Here is a 19415-nt window from a genome sequence, read left to right on the forward strand (position 1 = left end):
CATTGATAAATAACCCCCTAAAACACTAAGCTGATATTAAGCTGCTATTCGATATAAATTCCCAGTGTGATTTACCTGTACAACTGCAAAAGAGCCACACCAATTTATTTTATGAGAAGCTCTGATCCATCCAATGGGGTCTAATACATGGAAATTAACTGCACACTGACTGTATTTTTCAGTAAAGAAGCAAAACACAAAATAATTTCTGTGTTTACAAAATACCCGTCTTTGTCATTTTCAACAGCAAAGCAGATTCAGAATTTACAATGGCTCCATGGTATAAACCCTACATCTGTAAGGCTTTAAGAAGGTCTTGGGTTTTTGAATACACCAAAATTACTCACGTAGTATAAAAATTGCTGTGATCAAAGAAATACCTTGATTCCAGATCCTTCAGGGATGCTGTATGCGTCTTGTGTTATTCATAGAATAATAGAAATCACTTTAAGATGGTTATTTATCAAAGGCTTTAGAGATTTGTAAGGATTTTTATACCTAGAATAAACTCAAAACTTGAATGTTTCCAATTTATGAAAAAATTCATATCTAAAAAATTTGAATCAGTGTAGTCGGGGTGAAAAACTTAAATACTCGAATTGAAATGAAAATTTGAGCTTTAACTGAAAAGCCCAAATTATTCTGTTAAAAATCAACTCTATGTTTGATAAATAAACCCCAAGGGACAGGAAAAAGGAACAATGCATCTTCACAAATGACAGTGTCATATCTCCTCACATATACAGTATTAATTTAGAAACAAGTTGGAAATAGCTATGTATCTCAAAGATAAGGTGGTGCTGACCTGTGTAAATATGACCCAGCATTGAGCTGTAAAGCAAAGCAGGAAAATAGTCACAATTGTTTCTAGGTACCTGTAGCAGAATGATGTGCTAATGACTGGCCTGCTGGCTCTGGTTAGCCTCAGGTAGCTAATCAGTAGTTCTTATAACCCAGGCTGCTCAGTCTCTGAGTTAGAGAGACATTGAGAGAGGGTCTAGGATCACCACGTGGAGGTCTTTGTTGTTATTGAACTTATACTGCTGCTGAAAGCCATTTCTGTTGTTTTTGGAAAGAAAACTGCTTTTATTTTTACCTGTTTGCTGCCGGCTGGAATAAAAGCCATTTTTCTTTAAGAGACTTTTGCTGTCCTGGCGCTTACTCTGTGAGAACTTGTCATAGTGTGAATAAAGACTTATGGAACCCGAGGTACAGCAGGTCTGAGTTGGACAAGTCTTTACTTTGCATTTAAAGGGATACTGTCATGGGAAATTTTTTTTTTTCCAAAATGCATCAGTTAATAGTGCTACTCCAGCAGAATTCTGGACTGAAATCCATTTCTCAAAAGAGCAAACAGATTTTTTTATATTCAATTTTGAAATCTGACATGGGGCTAGACATATTGTCAATTTCCCAGCTGCCCCAAGTCATGTGACTTGTGCTCTGATAAACTTCAATCACTCTTTACTGCTGTACTGCAAGGTGGAGTGATATCACCCCCTCCCTTTCCCCCCAGCAGCCAAACAAAAGAACAATGGGAAGGTAACCAGATAACAGCTCCCTAACACAAGATAACAGCTGCCTGGTAGATCTAAGAACAACACTCAATACTAAAAACCCATGTCCCACTGAGACACATTTAGTTACATTGAGAATGAAAACCAGCAGCCTGCCAGAAAGCATTTCTCTCCTAAAGTGCAGGCACAAGTCACATGACCAGGGGCAGCTGGTAGATTGACAAAATGTCTAGACCCATGTCAGATTTCAAAATTGAATATAAAAAAATCTGTTTGCTCTTTTGAGAAATGGATTTCAGTGCGGAATTCTGCAGGCGCAGCACTATTAACTGATTCATTTTGAAAAAATGTTTTTTTCCCATGACAGTATCCCTTTAAGTTGTGTTAGGGATTCTGACTTCATTATGACATTATAGACAAGGAAATAAATTAAAGGTGTATTTTAAGACCAGTGTATTCAAAAAGTATGTAATTTATTTATCAAACAAAGTTCTTAAAATCTGGCCGGACAGGAACACAATCAATAAAAAATCAGTAAAATTACATAAAAACTAAAATCTAATTACTCCAAGTGGATGGAAACTCATTAAAATTTAAATAATACAATATATACTCCTAGTTTATGATAGGTGATTGCCCCAATTGTGATAGCAAGGATGGCTGTGAGTTAAAGTTCTCTAACTTGGAAAAGTTATTTTGTGGGGTGTGAGTTATAGTTCTCCAATTCAGTGAATGGGTATAAGGAACTTCTCTCAGTGGATTATCACGCTAATTTGTGTAAGGCTGTAGATGAAAAGCAGGTTTCCAAAGGGATTTGCTGAGGCTTCCCCCATTCCCTCTTTTTTTCCAGCTGTAAATGCCCCCCAAAATAACTGGATTGATCTCACCAGATCCTGCGTTCTGGTCTTTCCTCGAAGGCACAGCCCGGTATATACTTTTAGTGATAAACGGCCTGTTCACAATTTCTCTATTTTGCAGTTACCTTTTCCCGAAGATCCAAGATGGCGCCTGGTTCACTTCAGCAGGTGCGTTCCACTGCGGAGCACAATTCTTCGAATCTCCTCACACAGATTTCCACTAGTTTATCAATTTTCATGGTCTTCACGATTTAACAGTTCACAAAGTACCGGCAAACTGCCTCAATAGGACCTTGGGCATTGAAGGTGCTTTTTAGACCAGTGAAAAGGTTTTTCCTTAATGCCACAATACCCCAAATAATATAATAGCCCATTATAGGGCTGCATCACCATACAACAAAGGAACAGTGTAATTTAGGGGTGTATGCTATCTTTCAGTGAGAACTGTGCACGGGTCCATTATCACATATTACTTATAAATCAGAAGCATACACAGTGTTTCACTTAAAACATTTATTAGTGCAATTCAACCATAATACAATTCACATTAGTAAAGCCTTACATCTGGCATTTTAACATAACACACCACAATACAGTGTCTCCCTCCAGTCTGCCTACCTTATGTTCAGCCACTCCCTCCTGACGCGTTTAGCGCTATTGGGCACTTCATCAGGGGAGACAATCTTTTTTACAATACAAAGTTAGACATACTGTATGACACAGTACTAAGTATATTATAACTGATGACAATATATTCGATTACCAGTACAACTGGGCTTGGAAGATTGTCCTTCATGTAGGGTTGCCACCCAGCCAATATTTGAGCGGCCTAGCCGGTAAATCACCAGCTAAGCCCGGGGTGGTATTAGAAATTTACAGACTTGCAGGTCAATTTGTAATATCAGAATACAAAGTAAGGGAAGTACATGGTGGGTCAAGTTTCGGTTTCAAGTTTCGGCTGTAGTTGTGTCCAAATCATCCGACACAGTTTTCCAGGCAAATGTCTTTAAAAACCCACACATAAAATCCACATACTTCATATTATAATACATAGATTGGCTACTTAATAAATACTATTACCATTTGGAGCAGACCTTGTTTGTATGGGAACTGTCAGCGGCGATTCTGGTGAGGAAGCCGCCTGAGACGGCTTCCCCCTCGACAGCTTACCCATCGGGTGGGGAGGCATCCGAGGCAGGAACACTAGTGCCGAGAGCGCAACTGCGCTCTCTCGCACTAGTATAGCCGAATTTCCGGTTTCAAAACCGGAAATTCGGCTCTTAAAAGTCGCCCCTGGAAATGTACCTGGCGCTACCGCCTGAGGTGAGCGTCTCAGCCCGCCTCCTTGGCCGAGCGCCCCTGGGAACTGTTATGATAACTGGGGTTTTCCATATAATGAATCTTTCCATAATTTGGATCTTCATAACTTAAGATCATGTAAACATTAAAAAAAAAACAATAGGCTGGCTTTGCTTCCAATAAGAATTAATTGTATCTTAGTTTTGATCAAGTACAACAAAATGTTTTATTATTACAAAGAAAAGGGAAATCATTTTTAAACATTCTGATTAACTGCCTAAAATGGAGTCTATGGGAGATGGCCTTTCTATAATATGGAGCTTTCTGGATAATGGGCTTCTGGATAATGGATCCTGTACCTGTACTGCAGCCAGCATATATACTGCATTTTAATCTTAAAGGTTTTGCTTTGTCAAAGCCAAGATGACAACTTAAACAATATAGGAATGGGAAACCACAAAAAAATTGGGCACAAGCATGAAATGCGCTCACTACTTTTGCACAACCTCCCAAACACCAATTGTTCGCAATACTATTGCATAAAGAGAGATGCACAGTGTTAAAGTTCCCCATGCTTTTCTGAGCCTTGTTTATGTGAGTTGTTTCTACAATCAGCCTTTCAAGATTGATATATATCTATTCCAGGAACTTAAAATACCAAGATCTTCATCAATAAATGGATTTCTCTGGTGTTTACTTTCAACCTTGTAGCTTTGTATACAGGCAATTTATCTCTAGAGGGTTCTTTGGTCCTGTGCTAGGAGATGTATGATTCCTTGCATACAAACTCTCATCTTCATTATGTTTCTGCACTGAATGTCACTCAGAAAATTGTCGAAAGTGAACATCATAACTTGTGATCTCAGCTGTCAATAAAGAATGCAAAGTATCTATTCCACCTCTTTTCTGAAGCCTTTCTCTCGGCATGTCGCAAGTTTAATGAGGAACCATTTCTGCTGTAAAAAAAATCCACCAAACAGTAGTGGATATTTGATAAATGTGTATGAGTTTCTTTTCTGCCTGCAAAAGTAACACTAAATGGTTGAAAACCTTTTAGGAGTATTATTATTATTAACATTTATTTGTATAGCGCCATCATATTTCGCAGCACTGTAAAGTAAATGTGTTTATACAACTAAATCACATTAATTACATACATAGAACATTTGGAGTTACATACATCACAACCAATACCGGTACAAAAGGTGAGGAAGGCCCTGTGCAAAGGAGCTTACAATCTAAAGGGAAGGGAGTAATACACAAGGTGTGGGAGTGGGCAAGATCAGAATTGAGTGGGTAAGAGATGTGGTGCTGTATGTGGTATTGCATTTGGTAGTTAAGTACAGTGACGGTAGGCTTCTCTAAAGAAGTGCGTTTTAAGAGATCTTTTGAAAGCAGAAAGGTTGGGAGAAAGTCGGACAGACCGTGGGAGAGAGTTCCAGAGGAGGGGTGCAGCCCTTGCAAAGTCTTGAATGCGAGCATGTGAGGAGGTAATGAGAGAAGAGTTGAGTAGCAGGTCAGAAGAAGAGCGTAGTAAGCGGTTGTGTGAGTATATAGAGATGAGTTCAGAGATGTAGGGTGGGCCAGAGTTATGAAGTGCTTTGAATGTCAATGTCATTCATTTGAATTTTATTCTGAAAGGTAACGGAAGTCAGTGTAGGGATTGGCAGAGTGGCATGGCAGAAGAGAAGCGGTTGCTGAGGTTTATGAGCCCTGCGACAGTGTTCATTATGGACTGGAGAGGTCACAGTCTCTGGAGGGGAAGGCCAATTAAAGGAGAGTTACAGTAGGAGTAGGCGATCACCAGAGCTCAGCCAGTAAATTAAAGGAGAAATAAATGAAAAATGTTCAGTTTGTCCCACTAAACTTCTTGCTGTCCCTAGACTTCTTGGAATTGGAACTATGTCATCCTCCACTCTCCTATCCTCCTCTGTATTGTGGTCAGAGATTTACACACCTGCAGAATTAACTTGACAGCTTTCCATTTACAATGCACTATACCCCCACACGGAGGTAGGATTGCCACCTTTTTGTGGTATAATACCAGCCTTCAGATTAAGGTTGGCAGGTGACTTCACTTTGGGAAGGGCGATAACATCACAGAGTGTAAGGCATTATTTCATTCTTGTGACATTTAAAAAATCTTCTGGCCTGTGTTGCATTGGCTAACAAACTGGTAAAGAAAATCTTGCTGATCTAAATGTTAAGCCCTTAGGCTAATGATAGAATGATATAGACAATGAAGGGACCACATTGTAGACTTTTTTTCCCATTTACAAAGCCTAATGCGATTTTCAACTTACAAGATTGAATCACTCCTTAAATGGAGACGTAGGTAAGTGGCCATTTGGGGATATCACTTTAGTAAGTGTGGGAAGGTTTTATTCGTATGTACTTAATAAAAATATTAATGACCCATTCATCTGGGCAAAAGAAGATTTAACATTTTTTTAAATTAAAATTCACAATGTTAATAACTGTCCAGTGAAGAATATTATAGTGTAAAATGGTAAATGCGGCTCCTATTTCTGCAACTATATTGTTCTGCTTTAATTTTTATTACATTTCCCCCAAAGCAGTCTAGTGGAAAAGAGTGAATAATATTACTCTGCAAAATGCTATTTTTTGTTCTAATGAATGAGATTCTCTCCCAAAGTTATGACTTTGTTTAAACAAGCGATCCAGCCTATTTTGTCCAGCTCTTTCTCTAGCCATAATTTTGTATTGCCTACTGTGATTTTGCTCAGACCTGTCGAGGTCCTGAATAAATCAATGGGAGAGGCACCTATCTCAAATTGAAGTTTTCATGGTCTGCGCTGGGTTTAGACTGCAAATTTTTTGGGTGTTCGGGCAAAAACCATTTTCCCATTCGGAAAAAAAAAAAGTGATTTAGGTTTTCACTTGATTTTATCCATTTTTTCTGATAATTCGGGTTATTTTATTAATAAATTATGTCAAATTGAGCATGGGCGTTTGGTCATGTTTTTTTTTTTTTATAAAATATGAATTACATTTGGAATTTAGTAAATAACTTTCGAGATGTTTGTATTCTGCACTCTGAGGGGCACATTTACTATGGGTTGAAGTAAAATCCTTTGACTTCGAATATCGAAGTCAAAGGATTTACCGCATTTCATTCGTTCGATCGATTGTAGGAAAAATCGTTTGATCGAAAGATTAAATCCTTCGAATCCAATGATTCTAAGGATTTTAATCCATCGATCGAACGATTTTCCTTTGATCCCAAATTGGCAGGAAAGCCTATGGGGACCTTCCCCATAGGCTAACATTGAGGTTCGGTAGGTTTTAGGTGGCGAAGTAGGGGGTCGAACTTTTTTTTAAAGAGACAGTACTTCGACTATCGAATGGTCGAATAGTCGAACGATTTTTAGTTCGAAACGTTCGATTCGAAGTCGTAGTCGAAGGTCGAAGTAGCCCATTCGATGGTCTTAGTAGCCAAAAAAAACGTTCGAAATTCAAAGTAATTTTCCTTCTATTCATTCACTCGAGCTAAGTAAATGTGCCCCTAAGAGTAAGAATACAGATTAAAGGATTGGGAGGGGGTTTTGCAACCACTTTATACCAAAGTTATGCAGAAAAGGCGGCAGAGGAGTGATTGCATAAGCACTAAAGACGCCTTGGAAACTTGCAAGGAGTTACCTGGGGAGTGCTTACAGATAGGGCTCCACAGCCATAAAACAATTGAAACAGTACACAGTAACTGATAAGAACCGCTCTGGAGATGGCCCACCAGTGGTACAGGAATGAAGGGTAACATAAAACCGCCTCACACTGTCCTTCATGGGCCACTTGAAACCACACTGATCACTGAAGCGGGGCACAAATCTATTGGTGGACCATCTATAAAGAATCGGCCATTAAACTATTCGCTACTTTTCTTAAATACTCCACCATAAGACATGCTTACGGAGCATATGTTGATTGGATGCACTTACTAGGCTTGATAAGACTACTATTGTGTCCATTCACAAAATTACTTATGTTTGTTAGAATTGTCCAATTAATGCAGATTAATGTAGAACCCATGGTTACCAAAATGTAATGCGCCTAATTTATATTGAGATAGCAGGTACTGTTCATGCAGGAGCTAATCCACCATTACTTTATATAATCTATAAAAATATCTAAAATTGGTAGCGATTTTGGCATGTCTAGCCAAACATTTTTTAGCAAACCTTGTGTTAAGCATCTTACATAGGTTCGAGAATAGCCATTTGTGGAAATATTATTGTTGCAAGTCATTAATGCGCTCTGTTGCAGAGGTTGGATTGATTATACTGTCCTTAAAGCCAGAACAGCAACTAAGGGGCATTACCTTTTTTCAGACATTTAGGATATCTAGGAAAAGGGAAATGACCGTACAAGAAGAAGGAAGGTGCTGTATGGTTTATTTATATCATTTGTACCCCCTGGTATAGTGACTGAGCTGTGGAATTTTCAGGCCCCAGAGCAAATAAGAGATAAATGCACAGTGCTGGGTCATCCATATACTATGAGGAAGGGTGGTAAAGGCACTAAGTTTGCCCAGGAGCAGTAACCCATAGCAGCCAATCAGCAGGTAGTACTTACTGGTCACCTGTTTAAAATCACACATCTTATTGGCTGCTTTGGGTTATACTTAGGGCCTTTTATTACATATGGGGGTAAGACTTTGATCTGAGACCAGTGGCATAATTATAGAGGAAGCAGATCTGCTCCCTCTATAGCAGTGATCCCCAACCAATGGCTCCTGAGCAACATGTTGTTCACCAGCCCCTTGGATGTTGCTCTCAGTGGCCTCAAACAGGTGCTTACCTTTTGTTCCTGGGTTAAAGTAAATTTTTGGTTGCATAAAAACCAGGTGTACTGCCAAATAGAGCCTCTTGTAGGCTGCCAGTTCACACAGGGGCTTCCGAATACGCAATCACATCACTTTTTTGGCACCCCCAAATACTTTTTTACATGCTTGAGTGGCTCCCCAGCTCTTTTTACATTTCAATATGGCTCATGGGTAAAAAAGGACCCCTGCTTTATAGTATAGAAATCCCCGTCCCCAGCCGCTCGCCTTCCTGTCTTTCATTTTCACAGAATAGCCCAGATATGCCCATACCATAGCTTAGAAACAAAGAAAAGAATTATTCAGTATATTATTTCCTGGCTTGACTTTTGCAACAAACTCCTTGTTTATTAGAAATGATGTCAAGTGCCGAGTAACTTGCTGAGATGGAGATGTCGTTTGGTGATGAAATGGGTTTCAGGTCTCTAAACTGGGCAATAAAATGTTGGCTGTGTTGCTGATGATGGAGCCCAAATTATTTCTCCATGGGGTACAATATGCTCTGTTTACTTTCCCTTTCAGGTAAATAACAGTATCTGTCCTACCCAGAGAGTGCAGATGTGCTTAATATCTCTCTACAAAATGTTGGCACACTGAGGGCTGGACATACAGTATAAACCCAATAAAAATAGAGAGAAAAAATGTATATTATAGAAAATTAATTTGAGCAGATGCATCGGTATGAAATAAAGCTAAAACCTAGGTTACCAGGCTCCACTCTGTGGAAAAGCTTCAATGACTGGATCAAAGTAGGAATATATAAATTTTAGGGAACTTGATGTTGCTGCCGAAATAGTGAACATATTTAGGAATAGATGAGAAGTGATATCTCTTGAGCTACATTGTAATGTTATAATATGCCTTTTGGGTGGCATCATCCTCTACATGAATTGAATAGCGTCATGATGTGGTTGGAGCTGCACATATGATAGACCTAACCAATGCACTCTCCACTGAGTGATTTTACTTTAAATAGATCTCTTGCTAATGAAATTTCCAATTACAGCTTCAATTTGTATCCCTTCTGTTATTTGGATAGAGTGCATTTATTTTGTCTGGTTTCATCTGCACTGCTGATACGTTTTACCAACTGCTTCTGTATGGAGTTAGAGAAACTGATCCATCTGCTGAACAGTTGCACTTAGATCTCACTCTCCAGCATGACATTTTCTTTCTCTGATCCATGGGCAGTCTATGAGCTGCCAAGGCTCTTTCATTCAACCCACCAGGCCTCCAGAATCCCAGCCTGCCTGTGAAAGTGTCACTTTACGTATCTGAAAGTGGTAATTAAGGCCTTTGAGTATCCGCATGTCTCCATGCCACCCACATCTGTCACAGTGATTCAACCGAGATAAAACTAGTAATGACTCAAAAAAAATGTGTTTGTTGTTTGTATAATATGAGACCATAGAGAATCCTCATGAAGTCAGCACGCGCAGGTAAATCCTTAAACATTTTTCTGCTAAAGATACCTATTTGTTTATATTACACTACATTCCACGTTTATTAATGAGGAAAGAAAGGGATTCATTTTATTCATTGCTTGGCAACAAAGTACAAGATGTTTCTACCTTCTTTACTGTATGTAGCCATTTATAAGGCCTGTTAAATGAACCCAACCTTGTTGAAGAGCCTGACATCCATTGTTCTACAGCAAACCATCGGTCTTTATGGAACGGATGATAAAGGTGAAACTCCCATGACAAAAGCCATGTGCACCAGCAATCATATAATTATGACCAATTTGCTGATGCAGAAAACACGACAGCACTTCCAAATGTGAGGCTGGAAGCAAAAACATCTGTTAAATTAAGATTCATATTATAATGGTTCACATCGAACTTGCTGACATTAGGCATAATGAAGGATAATGAACCATGCACTTTATGGGCCCTATCTAGACATGATGGGATTACTAGGCACAAATATTGGGACAAATATGAAGCTATTTATATACTAGATATCACTGTTGCTCATACTTTGGTAAGTGACATAAAGACACAGTGCACTCCAGTGCAAGAAAGCCTGTATCTTCACAACTCTTGCAGGTTACATGTTATCCCTACAGGTACTCTGTGTTGCTTGAGTTGGATCTTGCACATATTGACATTTTAATATACACCCATGTCCACACACATGGTGCCCCTTTGAATGAAGTTGCAAGTTGCACCCATTTGTATTCACACTGAAGTAAAACCGACCAACTTCCTTAGGGTACATCTTGGGGTGAGTTCCCTAAATTAAATATACTTTACTTCCTTCATGCCAGTGAGATCAGAGTCCAACCCTAACTTGGATACATTTTCCATTATGGAACAGTGTTCTGTACTATAAATTTGTAATGTAGAGTTATTTCTATACCTACCTGTTATGGATCACCAACCTTTGAGTCAGCTAATATATCTTCAGCAGTATCCTTAGAACAGACAGGGGTTCCCAAACTTTTTTACCCATGAGCCACATTCAAATGTAAAAAAAAGTTAGGGAGCAACAACAAGCTTAAATAAAGTCCCAGGTGATGTCATATAAGGGCTGTGATAAGCCATTTAGTAGCCATTATGAGGACTGGCAGCCTACAGGAGGCTCTACTTGACACCTAGTTTTTATGCAACTAACATGAACTACATTCAAGGCATAATTTAAAAAATAAGCACCTGCTTTGAGTCCACTGGGAGAAACAGCCAAGGGCTGCGAGCCAAAGATTGGAGACTACTGCCTTAGAGCATGTACAATTCAAAAAATTGCACAGACAAGAACAGCAGGAAATTCATAAAACCTCCTTATATAAAATATAGTTACTATAGTGCAAGGTTCATAAAGGTCTCATTAAGTTTAAATGAGAAAATGCAGACTTAGAATAATGTTAAAACATATTAATAGTAACTTTGAAACCTTTGTGTTCACTAAGACTGGTACGACTAATTGAACTGACAGCCATAGCCCTTATCTAATTAAACTACGCAAAGCAGTTTCACATTACTTGAACTATACACAATACTTGCTAATCTGAGTTAGTGGTAATTGACTTCATTTTCCGTTAATCACTTTTATTGCGATGAATGGCAGGACGTTACTACATATCTTATATTTCCTTCCTATATTTCCAGTTGTTAAGTTTAAATTAGGTTTTGCCAGTGTGCATTCTCACTTATTATATCATAGGGTTACTGAGCAGACTTTGTGTGGATTGTGGGTGGAGATTTTATCAGTATATGGTAATAAACAGGGTGGATCAGGGGCATTGTACTTCTGGGTTCTAAGGAGACTCATGGACAAATATTTGGGGCACCCTGCAGGTAGGGTCATGTTCATTAGTAGTATGGGGCCCCATAATGAATGATGTGGCCCTGCCCATGGGACATACTGTATACACAAAGTAAAAGTTATACATAATTGCCTGAAAACTGCAACATTTGCACAGGTAGAACATGCTATGGTCTTATTGTCTGAATTAGCAGTGGTAAATCAAATAAATGGCTTCCTTTTTTTGCAGATATCACTGCCAAGACAGAACCTTTTCATGCATGACTTTTGGAACTACATAATAGAAATGAGGGGACCAGGGGGGCTGATTTAATAAGCTGTGACTTTTTCAGTTCGGGCTTTTGACACCAAAAATTGGAAAAAGCTGCGGGGAAAAAAATAACGCAACATTTTGTGGATTTTTATCCAACAAAACTGTGACAATTCTGGATGTGAAAATACTCCAGCTAAAACCTGTCATGTAGAAGTCAATGGCAAATGTTTCTGTTACAACTGGAAGATCTTTCTTTGATTCATGGTTTTAGATGTTTACCATGGATGCCACCCTAACCAGCTACTGCAGGTGTGAACACTGACCTACACATAACACTGGGGCCAAATCCTGCCCATCATCAAAGTGGCACTTGAGTCAATTACAGTACCAGCAAACACTCGCTAGGTCATATAAAAAACAAAAAAACCCAGTTTCCACACGAGACTGCAAGACTGGTACAAAACCAGCTACTACGTAAATATTACTGGTGCCATGCCAGCTACATGCACCCCTGATGCCAAAGCCAGCCACCACAAATGCCTCAGTGGGACATAACCAGTTTACAGTACAAATAAACACATACTGAAGTACAGCCATTTCAATGCATTAAAGTACTGCCATCACAGCTAGCTATGCACCAATGTGCAACACTTAAGCACAAAAAACAGCTCCTACACAACAAAAACTGTCACGTGACCAGCCATCATGCATGTAAGCATTGGAATAAAAAAACAGCTCACTTGCCTCTAAAACAAATACTGCCATCAAGGCTAGTTGCTGGCAAAAAAGTAACAGTAATACCCTTAACTCTGGTGCAAGATCAGTAGCACCATGTGCAAACACTGATGCAAAACAGTTAATGCTAGCCACAGCACATACACGCATTTGCACAAAAACAGGCACAACTCATGCAAGCACTGACGCAAATATGTGAGCAATGATATAATATGTGTGATGCAATGACCCAAAAACCAGGCTCAGCTCATGAGGACACATGGCCCAAAGTCAGCCACTGGCACACAGGCTAACTGCAGCTTCTGAGAGTATGGACACGAAAACTAGAAACAGTTCATACAAGCACTGGTGCTCATCTTAGAACTGCAACAGCTCATGTAAGCACTGGAGCAAAAGCCAGACACAGCTCATGTGAGAACTGGTACAAAGCCCAAAGGGCAACCACAGCTCCTGAGAGCACAGTTGAAGCAAGTACTGGAGCAAAAGCCAGCTCAAGTGTAGTTATACCTTTTGACCAGCGCACCAAACTCTGTGCTGTAATGAAAGTTAAAGAATGTTAAGGAAATATTATTGTACATATTTTGAAGCACATGGTTTGTGCAAGAGAAAATAACCAGAAAGTGGAATAGAAAGGAAATGAGGTTCTCTAGCAATATTTCTCCTATGGAGCTGCAAATCAAACGTGTATATGTCCTGTTCCTTTATTAAAAAGATATCTGATCCATTTCAGATTCCAGATGCATCCTTATATACAGACTTGTGTTGTGATCCCCAGTATATGATCTATATATGGCCACTCGCCAGCAATATACAATTTGAAGAAAATTGATGCCAATACCTTGTCTGCTACAAATGGGGGGTTCCCAATCTTTATTCCATGGTGCTCATGACACTTCACAGTGATCAAACGTTTCGGCGTCAATTTTCTTCATATTATTTAATGTTTAAACAATTTTTTTAGCAGACCTAAGGCATGAAGGTCCAAATTATGGAAAGATCCATTATCCAGGCTCCAAGCGTTCTGGATAACAGGTCCTACACCTATATAAGCAAAGTTGGATACATCTCCAATATCCTGTATATATTTTGCTCATTATTTACACACTTAAAGTGAAAATGTAGTCGGTAGTGCCTATCCAAACTGATTCATTTTTCTTGCCAGATGTTTATTACATCCATTTAATTTTTGAAGGGAAACTATGGCAATTTCAATGATTCAAGACATTTATTTTTAAACCAGCTGTATTGCATTATAGCAAAATTCCAATTAAAAGTGGGGTTGTTGCCCGAACGCAATACAGAAGGTTCCAGTTTCTTCCATTTGATTTGGTCCTATCTCCCCCATCAACAGATATTGGCCCGAAATGATAAAAAATGTATTCCCTGTGTTTGCTAGAAATAATGGCTGACCTCATACTAACCAAACATGCTAGAATCTGGTGTCAATCCCTTCTTTTTTATGCCAAAAACAATATAGCCTTACACTGGATGGGATCATCATTCCCTACAGTTTCCCTATAAAAACAACTGCTGCAAAAAGCCATACCACTAATTACACTGACCGCAGAGGTTAGAGGCACCAAGAGTAAATATGATAAAATATGTCCTCCTTGCTACGACCGACAACCTCAACTGCCACCAACTTGTAGACTATTTTATAATGTAAACAACTAGTTTTCCTATCTTGAGACCATGGCTAGTATGCACATCTGGACTGATAAAGTCAGGGCCAGAACTAGGGGTAGGCAGAAGAGGGACATGCTTAGGGCATAAAGTTTGGGGGGCGCCAGACATATATACCTTCCCTGCTGCCTATTGCTAGTCTGGCAAGTGTCACCTTACAGAAAGCCAAGGTGAGTTCCATTCTCTGAAGTCAAAGCACAACGATTCATGCCTGTTAATTCAATCACATGCTCACAGAGGTAGGGGCCAACTGGGGTGTCCTGGCCTGGTACTGGATAAAGTGTATTTTAGCTTTGCTTAATGTACTTTTATACACTGATGTTATATTGCACTGATCTGCATTCCTTTTATTACTTCCCTTTTAGGTAATTGTATTGTTTACTTTGTGTTTCAAACACCAATAAAACAAACTTAAAAAAGAAGGGCTGTGGGAATTTCACAACATTGTATGCTCTGCTGCATTTTAAAAGAGGGAAGTTATGAATACTATTGGAGTAGAGGTAGTCACTCACAACCCAACTCCCTTGTCATATAGTTTTTAGATCACAGAACAAACAAGTGGATTGTATGTGATTCAGCTACACATGGAACAAGCAGCAGGCTAACAAGAGGAAAAGACTGAAGGTGATCTGTAAATCTCTTTGATGAGGTTTCTCCACATAAAAGAATTGTTTGGCAATTCATCCAAATACAGAATTGCCACACCACATTGCTTGGTGCATGGCTAGTTTAAAGGGGACCTGTCACCCGAAAAAAAATATTCTTAATCCATTTTTATCACGTTTGTCAAGCAAAATGAACTTTAATTACACAATATAAATTATTTGAATCTTGTTTCCTTTAGTCTGGGAATTCATAATTATAGCAAGCAGGCAGGCGCTATTTTGTGGACACTGTTATTAAGACAAGTCTTGTATCATCTCAGAATCTTGTTTGTGCACCAGAATGGGGGAACTGATGTCCATCCCCATGCCCTGGCTACACCATTAAATGGTTAAGAGAGAGGGGAATGTGGGGAGAGCAGTGACATCTAGGAAGTGCTGAATGGAAAGTGAAAGTAATTGTGTAAGCCATAGAGGAGGGGCAGACAATATTTGATTGACAGCTATTTTTAAATGAGCTTACAACAGCTATGAATACTTTAATTTAAAAAAAAATTGTATTTCATGTTTAATTTGAAAAGGACTTTTATTATACAGATTTTTATGTCTGGGTGACAGGTCTGCTTTAAGGGAAGAGACACACGTTCAGATTCGGGGAGATTAGTCGCCCGGAGACAAATCTCCTCTTCTTTGGGCGACTAATCTCAACAAACTGCCTTCCTGACCGGCTAGAATGTAAATTGCGGGATGGCACTCGGATCGCTTTATTTTCCGAAGTCGCCTCTGTTTTAATCTTTATCACTCAAACTTTACTCCACCTTTGTTCAAGTGAGCACATAACTAATGATACCACCAGCTCTTATAGGTAAGTATTAAAAAGTAATGGCTATTCTTCTGTATGGGAGCTAATAGCTAGATACTTCATTTCACACTATCTTGTAGTAATATATATATAGAACGATTGTAATTAATCCTTAGATAGAAGATATCCTGAGTTTTTATGACTCCTTCAAAGGAGCCCATCCTGTCTTGTAATAAAATTCAAAAATAAGATGGGATGCTTTGATTAGGTGGGACACACCCCGAGAAACCATCTGGAGAGGGTCTTTTACATTTCAAAGAGGAACTGTTTGTACAGTTATTTGTAAAAGGGACATCTAAAGAAATTAACTTGTCATCAGCCAATCAGAACCATTCCCCATTTTGGTCAAAGGCATAGAAACAGTATAACTATGGAGCTGGTTTTTGGTAAGAGGAAGGGAAGCACAGGGAGAGAGAAAGAGAAGGATTGGGAAGAAGAAGAGGGAGAGAGAGAGAAGGAAGGAAGTATAACCTGTGGGCACATTTTGAAAGATCTCTGTATAATTTGCTGACTCTGGGCTGGATAATCTGAATAAATCGTTTCATCTCTGGGAACCTTGGTTGCATCATTTTACCTGGCTGTGGTAAATTGCGGACTCTACATTTCACAACATACGGATACTTGGACATATCTATAAAATACACAACATATCTCAGATAGTGAGCCAAATGCCTAGAGAAGCTAAGCATTTCATGGACTCGCCTTAGTGATGGCGAAACGCAAATTTTGACGCTGGCGTCCAAATATTTTTGATGCCGGTGACAATTCCGACGCCAGCAACAATTCTGACACCCGATAAAGTCAATGGGCGCCTAGAATTGTTGTTGGCGTCGGAATTGTCGCCGGCAGAAATTCGCAGTGAATTCGCGCCTGGCTAATAAATTCGCCCATCACTACTTGCCATATAAAAACAATGAAAACTGTTCCCCTTACTCCCATCCCCACCATCAATGCTAAGAACAAGGTCTGCCATCTAAATCTGTCCACAAACACATGAGGTAGAAGATTATGGATATTAATGCAATTGGCCACATTTGCAGAAGCTCAAATGTTACCGCTCCTCATTAGGGGCAATAAAAGTGCAAGCCAGGGTCATTTTGGGCTGGCCGATATTTTTCCAATTTGAGGGATCAATGTTTGAACCTAGGATCATACTATTCAGTTAGAAACTAATCAAATAGTTTCAGAGATTGGAATGTAAGTGTGGGCAGCATGAAACCCCACCATGCCACTTTGAAGATTTTAAAATCCCATATGTTTTAAAAAAATTATTTCAATTTATAACTAAATATTAGTAAATATTCTTCTCACTAAAGATAAATGCAAACTGATAATCTCTCCAGGGCTAGACACATTTACTTGAAAACCTATGTAGCAAACTGTCTCAATTCATTAACAAGCATCAAATTTATTCATGGAAAACATTCCAGACATCATGAAATCTCCACTAGTCTTGCATAAAAGGCCTGCTCACACATCAATCATGACATGCCAGGATGCTTTTTTGTTGGAGCACTTTAAAATTCATGACGTCTGGCACTATATCTGCAGGTACTTTCAGAGGATGTCAGTAAATAATTCTTCTCTTGTGCAGTGGCTGGAATGATGCCTGTGCTTGCAGTGGGAGTGCACAAACAGCTGCAGTCAAAAGAGGCAGTTTTAAAGGAGAACTAAAACGTAACTAAAGAAGTAGCTAGAAATGTTGTACATTATGTTTTGGGCTTCTGTACCAGCCCAAAGCAACCACAGCCCTTTAGCAGTAATGATCTGTGTCTCCATATATTCCCCAGTAGCTCCCCATCTTCTGCTGTTAGTTTCTGAGTTTAGGGATCAACTTAAAATATACAGTACACATAGAATATAAATGTCACAATATAAGGCTGATTAATAATTAATACAGATAATTACTACATGGCAGCACAGAAACCACTGCAATTAGCATTAGAGTTTAATAATCAGCCCTGTAGCATCAATTTATATCACAGGCTAACCTCATTTTCTGCTGGATAATTTTTGATGACCCCTAAGCTCAGCTTTAACAGCTGCTCAGAGTCCACTGTAACAAGTCCTGGATCTTTGCTGCTATTGACAAGCTGAAACTTTAGGCTGGTGCAATAAGTTCAGTATATAAAATAGGGCATTTTTAGCCATTTTCATTTTTAGGGTTAAGTTCTCCTTTAATAGGAAAATCCCTAATCCAAAACCAGTAGAAAGAGCAATGAATCAGGTAGGGATGCCCCGAACCCAGGATTCAGTTCGGGATTCAGTCAGGATTCGGCCTTTCTCAGCAGGATTCAGTTTCGGCCGAATCCTTCTGCCCAGCCGAATCGAATCCGAACCCTAATTTGCATATGCTAATTACAAGTGGGGAGGGAAATTTGTTTACTTTTTGTCACAAAACAAGGTAGTAAAAAAGGTTTTCCCCTTCCCATCCCTAATTTGCATATGCAAATTGGGATTTGGATTCGGTTCGGTATTTGGACAATCTTTCGCTAAGGATTCAGGGGTTCGGCCAAATTCAAAATAGTGGATTCACTGCATCCCTAGAATCAGCCAAGATATTGCTTCAGGCTGCATGTTTTTTTAGGACATCACTGTGGATCATCATGCAGCTCTTCCATAGAGCAGTTCAGTGCAAGGTTCTCCATAATCAGTGTAGTAACTAACATACTTCCCATCTAGCATTTCATTTTTTTCCCATTGTCCTGTATTTCTGTTTTACAATACACGTGAAGATTGGGGAGTGATTAGTGCCCAGTAACAAATCTTTTCTTCTTCAGGTGACTAATCCCACAGGAATTTGAATTACTGGCGACTTTGGAAAAGTATGCCATCCTGCCGGAGATTTGTATTCTTGCAGACGGGAAGGCATTTGGGGAGATAAGTCGCCTAGGTAACTAATCTCCCCCAAATCTTCACCTATACCACCACCCTAACAATGTGGTTGCTTTTATGCCCTTTTAATCAATTTATGGTTAAGTTTATGTTTCGACTTATAAATAGAGAATCACTGATTTGCAGTAAAGAACTCATGGACCTCACCAGTGCATGCTGGTACTAAATTTTGACTTGCATAATTGAAATGAATTTCAGATCCAAAACACTAAAGCTGTGTATTTAAGTGAATTAATAGGTGAACTACCCTTTGATTGATGCATACGAAAGACACAACAGATCCAGTTTTGCCTCCTTAATGGAATAAATTCTCTATGTCTTTACGATGAAATTGTATTTTGCTTTTTGGATCAACAGTACCAATACTTGTCTTTTGGATATTATTTATCTAGGATTATCCCTCCTATTCATTGTTCTTTAAGTGCCAACAACACAGGGCTGAGCCAAGCAGACAGGGCACCCTAGGCACCCAATCAGCTACCCCTGCCCTCCCCATGTGCACACAAGTGCTTGCAAGTACGCATGCAACATAAGAAGAGAATAAGGGAGAGTAGTGAAGGGGATGGGAAAGGGAGGTAGAAGTGACGGAGGTAGGGGGGGAGAGTGATAGA

This window comes from Xenopus laevis, chromosome 4L (genome assembly GCF_017654675.1).
Source record: "Xenopus laevis strain J_2021 chromosome 4L, Xenopus_laevis_v10.1, whole genome shotgun sequence".
In the NCBI taxonomy this organism is placed as follows: Eukaryota; Metazoa; Chordata; class Amphibia; order Anura; family Pipidae; genus Xenopus; species Xenopus laevis.